This window comes from Sceloporus undulatus, chromosome 6 (assembly GCF_019175285.1).
Source record: "Sceloporus undulatus isolate JIND9_A2432 ecotype Alabama chromosome 6, SceUnd_v1.1, whole genome shotgun sequence".
Taxonomy (NCBI): Eukaryota; Metazoa; Chordata; class Lepidosauria; order Squamata; family Phrynosomatidae; genus Sceloporus; species Sceloporus undulatus.
Genome location: NC_056527.1, coordinates 20,912,750 through 20,925,192, shown reverse-complemented (window position 1 = coordinate 20,925,192; position 12,443 = coordinate 20,912,750). Strand labels below are relative to the sequence as shown.

The window sequence follows — 12,443 nt, the reverse complement described above, 5'->3', positions numbered from 1 at the left end:
CACTTTGATTACTCTATCTAAGAACCAGAAAAAGATCTCTAGAGAGCTGCCTTCACCTTGGATGGATTCACAACCCACTGGTTTTTCATCTGCTATATTGAAAACATATTTAAGTAATGAAAAGAAATAATTGCTAAAAATTTCCACATATATACGTATTTCAAATATTCCATGAATGAAATGTGCATTTTACACAACTAGACTGCTATTTGAGCAGGTGCTCCATAGGCCTCATCTGGTTAAAAACTATTGGTGTTGCGTCCAAGATGAACTTAACCAGAACCAAACTAGAAGAGAGTTTGGAGACCTGTGAGCAAGTTTTCTTACATTTCAGTTCGTTTAAAAACATATCCGCTAGAGGAAGTGCTTCCACTGAGTTTGAAAACATGCAGCATGTATTTTGTGCATTTTGCTTGGCCCATAAAGATACCACTGTTTGTCTATTTTGGATGTTATTGTACTTTGCTATATGGCCAACATAGCTACCCCTGGATATAGTAGTAGTAATAATAATAATAATAATAATAATAATAATAATAGGATTTATTTATATGCTGCCCAATCACTGGGAATCCGGGTGGCTTACAACAGAGGGGATAATAATATGTTTCCTCTGGTTTAAACAGGACCTTTCATTATAGAGCCCCAACATTTCACATTAGCTTGCTTTCACACTCCGATTGTAACGAGCTGGTAATGCTGCTTTGTCCATGAAAAGAACATTCAACCAAGTTCCTCTTGCCACTAGGTGGTGGAACAGGGCAAACTGATGCTTTGGGTGGAAATGCCTAAGACTGTGATATATCATTAAACAGATTTGGGCCCTGCCCTTAATTGGAGTGTGCTGTTTGGAGTCACAAAAGAGCTGTATATATGAGGCTGGTGTTAGCTGAGGATTGGCTCTTCTCCACCATGTCATTTTCACCAGAGTAAGAGTATTAGTCTTGACATGCTGGCCCAGTTCCAGGGTAGGTAATTACAGTCCATTCAGCCTCCATAAATCCTCCTTGTGGTTTCAGCTGGATTTGCTATCCTTTGCTCTTGACCCTGGTGGTGGAGCATTCTTGCATCTGTACACTGCTTGTCAGTAAAGAGATGCCTTCATTTGTAGGGTGGGTGAAATTATGCCTCTCTGCAAGTGGTTTTCATATTACTTGGTTATTTATAGATCTGGGTTTTGCTGTAAATGGAACTAAACCCGGGTGCTTTTGCTTCAAAGGATGGATTAGAACTGATTTGAGTTTTCAGTGTGGTTGTATTTCCTCCCCACAGACCTCTGTATTAATTTCATGTGTTTCATTTTCAAAGAGGGACATTTCTTTTAAATGACTATTAATTATAGTGATTTTTAATAATTTCTACTGAGGTGTGTATGGAAGCACAATGCACTCACTGTGGGAAATATGATAATATCAGAGGCATATATCATCATAAGCCTAGGATCTAATACTGATGTTCCAAACCAGTTTTTCCAGCATGATCTTATCTTTGCTTTTGATTATGTCTGTAATTATTTGTAGCACACATGCCTATGTTATGACATGTTAATAGCTTCCCTGTTCTTTCAAGCCAGATCCCGTGCCTACATTCTGGCAACAAAAATGTGGAAACTTAATGGGTGCATTTTAATTTTGTTGTTATTAAAAAGGCAAATTTACACAACAGATGAACAAGTACAGTAGTGTGATTTCTGGGCTTTCCTGGCCCTCTTCTCTTCTAATGCTTCAGTCCCACCTGTTCCTTGTTGACCAGTTGCAGTATGATTACCTGCAGGACATGTGATATAATTAAGCTTTCTAGGAAAATCAGGCTGGTTTTGCATTAGATAATTGTCTATTGGGGGTTGCCTTCTGGTCTTTTGTCTTCTGGTACCTTGCTTGGCTGAGGTTCTTCTCTATTTACCTCTAATGAAAGTTAGAATTGTGACTCAGCAACCTACTTGGGAGTTGTAGTATTTACTTTACTTTATTTCTTGGAACATCATTCTGAAAGGATTGATGGATGTGTTTGGGGCACAAACTGATGTAAGTCTTATGCCTCTTTTCTTTTCTTTTCTTTTTCTTTCTAGGGTCTAGCTTTGGCTGACTATGGCCTTGATAACATGTCTGTTCTGGCCAAATAACATCATCTGAGTTATGAATAGATTTTTGCATTTTTCACTAAATTTTCTGGGTGTGGATGCGAACATTTTCTCATTTTTCTATCCTGAAATATAGCCTGTGATGATGTAATGACAGATGGAAAATCGGCATTTTCCAGAAAAATACCTCATAATCCTTCTGTCCATCCATTTGTTTGACTGTATGCCTTACATGGAACACGAAAGAAACTATCTATGCCATCTAGTTGGGATCCTATTTGTGTAGATTCTCCAGTTCACAGAAATTGGACTAGTGAATTTTTGGCTGTTTATTACATAAATGCAGCAAATTAAGTAAGTTGTTGAGGGACATTTTTTAGCCTCAGTAAAGGAAAGTTTGTCATTGGCAGCGGCTGCAATGTATAATGGGAGAGGTGTGTCCTAGGATCTGTTGAATTATGAGCTGAGTGACACATACATTATTTCACCTGTACAAATGTTGCTTCCCCAAGCAACCACTGAATTTGCTTGTACATTCAGGGTAGACTACATTCCCATTGACCAAACATAACCATAAGTAGTCACTTTAGTTTAATTAAATATTAAATATGTGGTGGGAAAATAAGTGGCTAACACAACACATTATCATTCAGCAACATGTCCACAATGGGTGGAGACCTCTCTCTGTGTAATGTACCATTTCTTATTGAGATTTCTTAGGAGACACAACATTCAATAATTAAACAGAAAGACAAACTCTCTTCATAATAAATCACTTGTTATTGTCAAGAATAGGGGCGAAACTGTCAAAATCCCATTATCATCATTATCACTAAAATTATTGTGGTTATATAGTGGGCCATTAGTAGCCACTGGGGGTTCAGAGATTTGGACCCCCTCCCCCATGGATACCAAAATCTGTGGATGCTCAAATCCCATTAAATACAGTGGCACAGTGAAATGGTGTCCCTTTTATAAAATGGCAAAATCAAGATTTGCTTTTTGGAATTTATATGTATTTTAAAATATTTCCAAGCCAGTGGTGATTTAATCTATAGATAAGGAATCCTCAGGTATAGAGGGCCTACTCTATTATAATTATAGTGTTGTTGTTGTCTGCCTTCCAGTCATTTTTAACTTGTGGCAACCCTAAGGCTACCCTGTCATGGGGTTTTCTTGCCAGAACTTGTTTAGAGGCAGTTTGCCCTTGTTATATCTGAGAGAGTGTGACTGCTGAAAGTTACCCAGTAGATTTCCATGGCTAAATGGGGATTTGAACCCTGGTCCTAGTCAAACACGTAAACCACTACACCACACTGGCTCTCACTAATTATATTATACTAATGGTAAACTAAAAATTAAACATTTTTGAAAATGAACAGATTCATCAATTGTGTTTTCTCCAATGTTCAATTTTTTTAAAATCCCAAATTCTTTCTGTTTGAATTTATGAAGAAATTTGTGAATTTTAGAAAGTATAGTCAAAATTGAATAAAATTCTTAACCACATGTACTGATCAAATTAGTAAACACAGCTATTCCCACCATGGAGAAAATAAAATTGTATCTGCCTAAATTGTTAAAGGAACAAACTATATGCTACATTAAACAACTGCTTTGAGCCAAGCATCATGTCTTTTTTTCCTTTAAAAAAAAGAGTCAGTATGCATGTATAGCCCCAATCCAGATTGGGACTAGTATGGATGGGAAAGGTTTAAACCTTACCCTTGACTGACCAGTGTGAATGGGAAAGATTTAGGCCTCATTGCTGTCTGGTGTAAAATTTTCCCCATAAAGTATATATAGGGTGAGGACCCCCCCTGCCCCCCCCCCCCCCAAACTGAGAATGGGAAAACATTCAGATCAAAAGCACATTTAAGCCTCCTGTACCTACATGCACAAATCCCAATCTGGCTGCGGTCTTACACACTTACTCAAGAATAGAAAGTGCCATTTAACTGAATGCTTTGTGTTTAATGTAGCATGTAGTTTGACCTAAAGATGAGTGCTCTGCCAGAAAAAAAAAATTTGCTATTTCAATTTGCAGTTGTACATATAGATTTCATTACATAGATATTCAGGGCCCAGCTTTTAAAGGATGAGCACTCAAGACCCTAGGCCTGTCTGGGTTTTTTAATTCACTTGCATTCAGTGTTTTAAAAATCCCAATTTTTTTCCATTAGATTCATGAATACATTTGCCATTTTTACAAAATTTGTATAAAAAAGGGAACCAAGTGAAATTCTCACTCATCTCTTGTCAAGAGCTACCTGTGTACCTATTGTATGTCAAAACGATAACTTGGACAATCTTTCTGACAGTAAAGTATTTCTTCTTCTAATCTGGTTTTGGCTTTCTTCCCATGCCCAGCCATTGGGTCTTTCTTTACAGTAGGGCTATAAGAATACTGGGACCTCACCTGGGCATCCAATTCTTCCTGGATCAAATGCCCAGCTACCCATCAGTAGACACTTACAATTTAGCTGTTATTAGTATGAAAATAAGAAAATTTTGAATTACTGCTCTCGCTCATGCATTTCTGCACTGAGCTGAAAATTCAAGAAACTGTTTTGTGAACATGCTCCAAATGTAATACTTCAAATGGACAGATGTTGGAGATGCTCTTGTTACATGCGCATCTTGGTCTTTATATACAGGTTGGCCCACATGGAGTATATCTGTTCAGCTTTCCTTGGGTCAGTCTCTAGCAAGAAATTCCACACATGCCTTTTGTTTGGGAAAGAACACATACACGTTATCTTATTCCTCTGGAATTTTACAGTTCTTTAGCATGTTAGTTTAGGCATAATTGGCTTGCAGGGTCTCATGAAATGTATCTCTTGACACACACACAAAAGTTCTTCTTTCCAGCAAGCTCCAGGCTGATCTCTTCTCGTGCAGTGAACGCAAAGCATTAGATTGCAAACGTACCTAATCCATCTCTCCTCCCCCCATGACTAGAAATCCTGCGGTTAAAATAACACAGCCTCTATTCAGAGTGCAAACTTAGAGCCACTAGCTGAAGCGGGATTGAAAGAACTCTCAGCAGACGAATCTATCCTGGTTTGGGGTTTATCCTGCTTCTTCTGATCCATGAGAGGAAAGCAAGGTGTCTCCCTGTTTGCTTTTGAGGTAAAGATTTTTTTTCTCTCTCTTTCTCTCTATCTAATGAGTGGAAGTGGCCATAAAAATGTTTGCTAATATTTTGAACAGCAGTTCTGGCACAGTGTTCAGGACTTTGAACTGTTCAACTGATGTTATGCCTATTTCTGTACACCTAACCTTAGTGAAACAATGACAGGATACTGAATGGACAGTGTCATACCAGCACATTTGTGACACGTGGAGATAAAGGATGTGTGTCTGTGTTTAGAAAACAGTGAAGCTCAGCACAGTGGCGAAACTGGATGTTGCCTTGGCTGAGATAGTTTAATGCTCCACCACAGTCTGATGTTTTTCTTTCAGGAGGAGCGGATATGAAGTGTAGCCACTCTCCAAGTCTGCCTACCGCTGGTGTAATCCCTCTGTGCCAGCAGCTGAAGCTATGCCTGACTTGATCACACTAGCTGTGTTTACAGTGTACAGCTTAATGCTGTTATAGTAACAAAACAGCCCTGTGTTCTGGAGTATTTCTTTAATGCAACGCTGCCGGATAATTAAGCACCTCTCTGTCTGCTGAGTTGCTTTCAAAGGCACAGTGAGGGTTCGTTTCTGATGAAAAACCTCTTTTATATTGAAATGCAAATAACAAAGCTGTGTTACAAATACCGTTTAAAAAGAACTCTATACGTACTATTCAACTGTGCAAACAGTACCTGCTCCCTCTTTCTTTTTTCTGTGTTGTACAGAACCTGAGAGGGAAATCCTGAACCATTTCCCCCCCTCTATGACTAGAAACCAGTGACGGTTTTAAACTACAGTATGTACAGAAGACAAAGTAATTGCTTGCCAACTTTTCAAGAAGGCTTTACCATAGCTGTCCTGTCCTCAGCCACCCTCTATAGGTGAATTAATCCAAATGGTGTCCACTGTATATGACATTTCATTGTTGTGGATTTTTTTTTAAAAAGGTCATTTGTGGGGGCTCTTGTCTCTTCCTCCTCAATAAATATAGATATTATTCCCCTCCTCTCCCAAAATCTCTTTGAAATACAGCATTTTTGTTGCAGACATATTGCATAATCCCACCACTCAAATCACATTATTTAATGCTGAGAAAATACTGTACTACTACCAGATGGAATTAACATTATTGGTGTAATTGCCACATACCATGTGGTTGTAAAGGAGAGTTCTTAGTGGTCAGTATTGTTGACTTCATTTATGGTATATTTTAAATGGATGTTTGGTCCAATCCTACAAATAATCAATGCTGTTTGCTTAATGTTCATTTCTCAGCTTTCTGTGGCTTTTCTAGATGATAGTTCCAGTGTGCAGTCTAACACAAGTCAAACATCCAACCAACTTTCCAAAAAGGAACCCTTACCATTTTGTTAGGAATGTATCTTTTTATAACTTTCTAGGTGCGCCTATATTCCTCCAAACTACAGCACTAGAATGGAAAATTCTAAGTACCTTGCTAAGCTATACATCCCAAGATTGAACCTGATGGAGCCAAGGTGAAGGCGATTAGGGTACTATGAAACCTCTCTACCTGCAGTGTAGATAAACTCTTACGTTCATTATTTTGTTGCTAGAAAATTGTGAATGTTTCTACACATTCAACTAGTCTTGATAGTGTTTTGGACAGTTCTCCTGTATGTCATTGCATGTTATTTGGTTACTGCTTGTGAATAGTTCTGGTGAACAATATCTTGTACTTTAAGTCTGAACAGTGAACTCTGTATCACTTCAGTGCTGGAGACCCTGAGTAGCCCAGGTTTTTTTAATGTCTTTGAATGACCAGCACAGTTACTCCATATTACTGAATTAGGTTTTCATATGTCCAATCCTCATTTCTATTTTATTTTAAATTTAATTGGTAACATAATACCTAACTAGCACCTTTTAAAATCAAGAAGTGGTAAGCAGGATATCTTTGCTTGCTTGCTTGCTGATACATCTAAGATCTAAAACAGAGTTTCCCTAAACTTGTTTTACCCTATGTAGTAACTGGAGTAGTCCTTACATTGCATGAAGACCAGTTCACATGTGTATGATTTGAATGAAGTTATTAGTTGTAATATTGGGTTCAAGTTAGTTGTATCTGATTCCCTTTTAAATAAATAGGACTTAGGTTATGACTCTGGCTGCTGCCATACTGCAGAAATAATGCATTTTGACACCATTTTAATTGTCATGGCTTCATCCTATGGAATCCTGGGAAGGCTAAATATCTCACAGAACTACAAATCCCAGAATTCCATAACAACAAAAGCAATATCCAACTGCATTAATTCTGCAGTGTAGATGCGGTCCAGCTCAATGACAACTAAATTCAGCTGTCAAAACCAAAAGGGGAGAGAATAACAAAGTATCCAAACACTATGTATAATTAAGTACAATGTACTGCAAACAGTAAGGATACTATTTGTATTATATTTGCGCCAGCACCTTGTGATGAACATTAAAGATATCTACTAACCATATACAAGTATATAAATACAATTACTCATGCAAAGTCCAATACTGTATATATTCCAGCTCTTCAAGCTCTGGACACCCCTTTAACTGCCCTGGCTCAATTATATGGAAAATGTGTAGTTTTATGATATTTAGCTTTTGACAGAGAGCTCTGGTGCCCAACCAAACTACAAATCCCAGAATTCTGTAGTATTGAGCCATGGCATTTAAAGCTTCACAAAAGCAGTTTTGTCAGTGGCCACTGTTAATTATCTCTGTCCATATCTGTGTTTCATTTTCCTCTGAAATGTTTACAACCACCCTCTGTATGTATATACACAACTGTAACTCAGGATAAAATGTTATGCATCTGATGAAGCATCTGCAGTCCATAAAAGCTGATAAAATAATACATTAGCTAGCTTTAAATTGTTTTTCATTCTGGTTTTAATAGTTTGAAGAGACCCATACTTGAAAAAGATGCAGAGTGTACTGAAGCTCAGGACTGGGCAGCAATAATTGTGAAGCCAACAGATTGACAGATGTATACATACATATCCTTAATGCAGAGAGCAATTATTCTTTGTGCTAAGAGAAATCATACTTTAGCATTTCCCATCTTTGTAGCCAGGAAGTCAAGTTTATTCTAAATACAGATGGCCAGTTTAAATTCATATCCTATATATGGTAAGGGCTGCAGGAAAGATGCAGCCCTAAAGCCAATGTGTTCAGAACAAAGAAATGTGGTTACGTTTCAGTATAGAAAGTCAAGCTGATGTCACTTTAACTCCACATAATAGTGCCAAGAATTTTCTAACTTCCATATCAAGAGTTAATTTAAAATTCACACACATACACCCACATAGCCAGAGTCTGCTCATGTGGAAAAATGAACTTTTGTGGAAAATATTTATGGGGAACTGCCAGAAAAGTATGTTGTCCCTTTTAAAAAGGATTGGGATTAGATATATAGGAAAAACATGGGTCTTGTGTGAGTTTGCTTTCTAGTTCATTTGCAAAACTTTGTTTTTTAATTTTAAGTATCTTTAAAGCCTTAATAAGCATCTTTAGGAAAACGGTATTGTTGAGTTATGTTCCATGCATTCACTAATTTGGAACTGCAGAGCAGTTTTTTGTAAATGAGAGCTTCCTTAGAAAACAGACTCTTTTGGGTTTGGGCCAGAGGAGTAAGAGCTTGACTAGGCTAGAAGGGAAATCAGTGTGCCTGGCTTTGAGCTTAACTCATAGTGTTATTGAAGGATGTCAGGGAAAAGTAGTGTTCCAGCATTTCACATCAAAAGCTACTGGTCTATTTACCAGAGTACAGTAGCTCATGATAGTCATTCTGGTAAAGGAAAACAGATTCTCTACCTCCATTATTTATTGAAAAGATGCCTAAGGCCCCATTCCCACTGGGTTATAAAGCAAATCAAGAATCGGATTATAGGAACATCATTCCCATTTGAACTCACATTCGATCCTTGTTTAAGGAAAATTGTTCCCATTTGAATACGCATTTGATCCTACTTTGATCAGTTTCTCTAGCGAAAACCCAAATCAGCGGTGGATAACCCGATTTATCCTGACACCACTTTTCCAGCAGTTCTTTTGCCAGAGACTGTGTCCGATCTGGGGTAAATTAATAGGAACATTGGGTGTCCGATTCAGGTATTTTGGGATGGGAGGGTCAATGTTAAAGGGGCTGGTCTGGGGGTGTCACCCACTTTGTTCTCTTTCCTGGCATTCCCGGTGCCATTTTCCCATTCATGTATCCTTTCCTCGGTGGTGTGGGAAGCGATCGCGTGTGTAGCAGGCCCATAGCTAGGCTGGGGCAAAGGGGCCCCAAAGAGAGGGAGACAGAGAGACTTAGGCTGTATCTACACTGGATAAATCACCTGGTTTGGCACTGCTTTCACTCTTTCCTGGCTCTAGGCTATGGAATTCTGGGAGTTTGGCCCACAACAAACTCAAACTCCCAGAATGCCATAGCCTTGAGCCAGGATGCTTAAAAGAAGTGCCACACTGGTGATTTCTCCAGTGTAATCTCCCTCTCTCTCTCTCTGGCGCACGCACCACTGTGTGCTCCCCTGCCCCTCCTGGGAGTTGGAGTTTGTTGTGGGACTGGGCATGCACACACACACACGGGAAGACCTTTGGATCTGAACTGGATCCCCTTTTATTCTTCCTCCTCCTCCTCCTCTTCTTCCTCCCCTCTTGCTCCTCCTCTCCTCTTCTTCTTTCTCCTCTTCCTCCTCCTCCTCTTTCACTCTGAGCCTGACAACATACTCCAACTCCCAGAATTCCATTGCCTAGAGCCAGAAAAAGTGACAGAGGTGGCAAGAGTGTAGATGAAGCCTCTCTCTCTCTCTAGTGTGTGTGCACTCCCCTGCCCTGAGTCCTGAGAGTTGGAGTTTGTTGCTGGCTGGCTGGGCCCTTCTTATTTCTCTTCCTCCTGCTCCTCCTCTTCATCCTCCCCTCTTCCTCCTCCTCCTCCTCTTCTTCTTCTTCTGTTGTTGTTGTGGTGGTGGTGGTGTGCCTTATAGCAACCCTGCAAAGTTCCCTTGGCATAGTTTCTTCAGGAGGGGGGTTGCCTTTACCTTCCCCTGCAAGGCTGCGAGAGTGTGTCTTGCCCAAGGTCTCCCAGTGGGTTTGCATGGCCAGTCTGTCTCCTCAAATTCTCTAGCCACCAAGCCAGCCTCCTCTTCTTCTTCCTCCCTTCTTCTTCTTCTTCTTCCTCCTCCTCTTCTTTCCCTCTTCCAATCACAGTGACACCTAGCCGCCCAAGCACTCAGGCGCTTCAGCAATCCATTGACCACTAATCCCCCCCCCCCCGAAAAACAGGTTTGAAAGACGCAAATGGGAACAGGGAACAAAAATAGCCCGCATCAAAATGAATCAAAGCAACTGACGTCTAATCACCTAAGTGCTTGATTAACAGCTTAAAAAATGGTTCAAGACAGGCAATGGGAACGGGAAACAAAAAAGTCCGTGTCAAAATACAACTGAGAAATATCAATGGGAACGAAAAGATGGGTCAAGAAAAACTGGGTCTGTTTGCTCCCTTTTGTAATGGGAACGATGGACGTGATTTGAATATGACTTGGGAACTCGATCTGAGCCAGACTCGCAGCAAGATTCACCACTTTATAGCCCAATGGGAATGGGGCCTAATTGACTTTTCATATTATTATTATTATTATTATTATTATTATTATTATTATTATTATCATCATCATCATCATCATCATCATCATTATTATTATTATTATCATTATTATATACCCCACTCTTCAGCCAAAAGGCTGTCAGAACAGCTTACAAATTATTAATTAGCCATTTCCCTGCCCTCAGGCTTACAATCTAAAGAGACAAGACACAAAAGGAGAAGGGAATGGCAGTGGGGAAGGGGGAAAGTCCAGCAGATCTTCTCTCCCTCGGAGGCCTGGACCAAGGCAGATGGACTGGAGGGATTCTCCCAAAGCACTTCAGAATTTATGTGTAATAAGATCACAAAGAACATTTTCCCAAACTTCTACTGAAAAGTGACACCGTTTATTTCATTATTGACCGTGATTTTATATCACCCAATAACCAAACTTCTTTGGATGTGGTACAATAAAGAACTTCATCAGCTTTAGACAAAGTCATATTGACGATGCTTTCTATGTAAAACATATCAGTGGGTGATGGCTAATGAAAAAGCAGCATTGAGAAATCAGCATATCAGTCAGACATAGGTTGAAATAGTAAAGTATTGCAGGTTCTTTTAAAGGCATGTTTTGTTAAAGTCATGCATATTTCTCTAGGAAGGGAATTCCAAAGGTCCATCACCAAGAAGGCCTTGTTTCTGCTATGTACTAAAGCTGACTTTGCCTCTGTTATATGCCAATTATAGAAAGAACCATACAACTGTAGAAGGTACAGGCATTTATTTGCACATGTACTTGCTTCCATTTGATAGTTCATTTAGGTCTACTTCTGTATTTCTCTATTTTTGCATTTCTCTTCTGGAGCTTAAGACCGACACTGGAACTCATTTTATTTATGTGAACCTAAGAAGGGATAGTTTTTTCCTTTTGGAAAGCATAGCTTTCTCATATGTCTTATTGGAAACTGTTTGGAGTTTCTGTCTTCATATCGTTCATACTGATTGATGTCTGAACTTTTTATTGCAAATGCCCTTTCCAATATTTTCTTTCCTTCCACCCTCACCTTTGTTTCTGATTCAGTTCTTTAAAGTAGTTTTGTCCAGTGGACCTTCTCCATGCAGAAAAGAGTCACACTGAAATTGGCACTGAGATCCAAGTCAACTAGAATCAGGGGGATACCCATCATTTTAAATCTAAATACATTGACAATCAGGGAATCACGGGTTGGGCATTTAGACACAATTTTCTACCATTTAATTTCTGATGTGGAAAGAATTCTTCATCCAAATTGACTATCCAGGCACATTATCCTTGTAGTGATGCTTGTAGCCACTGCCTAGTCATCCCTCATGTTCAACCAAGCATCCTGTGATTATGTCAGTGTTGATTATTCTAGCTTTTCGTCTCTCCATTTGCAGCATCTACTGGAAGATTTGTGAGTCCAGAAAAATCTTTCCATACAAAGATGGGTAAAGTGCTTCAGGCTGTATACAGTTGTAACTATATGTTGCTTTTGTGGACTTGTGCAAAAGAAGGCAATGAGAGGAACTACTTGAAAATATACTCAGTATTCCTTTAATACTAATTTGCTTTTAAGTACCATAATAATAATAATAATAATAATAATAATAATAATAATAATAATAATAATA

The 12,443-nt window shown here is 39.0% G+C and overlaps 1 protein-coding gene across 3 annotated transcripts in view; it reads left to right on the top strand.

The window, feature by feature from the left end:
• JCAD (junctional cadherin 5 associated) overlaps window positions 1-12,443 on the top strand; it is an 83,531-nt gene that overhangs the window by 4,329 nt on the left and 66,759 nt on the right. Inside the window, exon 1 of one of the 3 annotated variants that reach the window (XM_042475537.1) lies at window positions 5,086-5,212. The exons of 1 other annotated variant lie outside the window; for it this stretch is intronic. The gene's annotated coding sequence lies outside the window, so the exon portion shown is untranslated. Of the gene's footprint in view, window positions 1-5,085; window positions 5,213-12,443 lie in introns of those variants that run through there. One more of the 3 variants, XM_042475534.1, reaches the window with a different exon arrangement.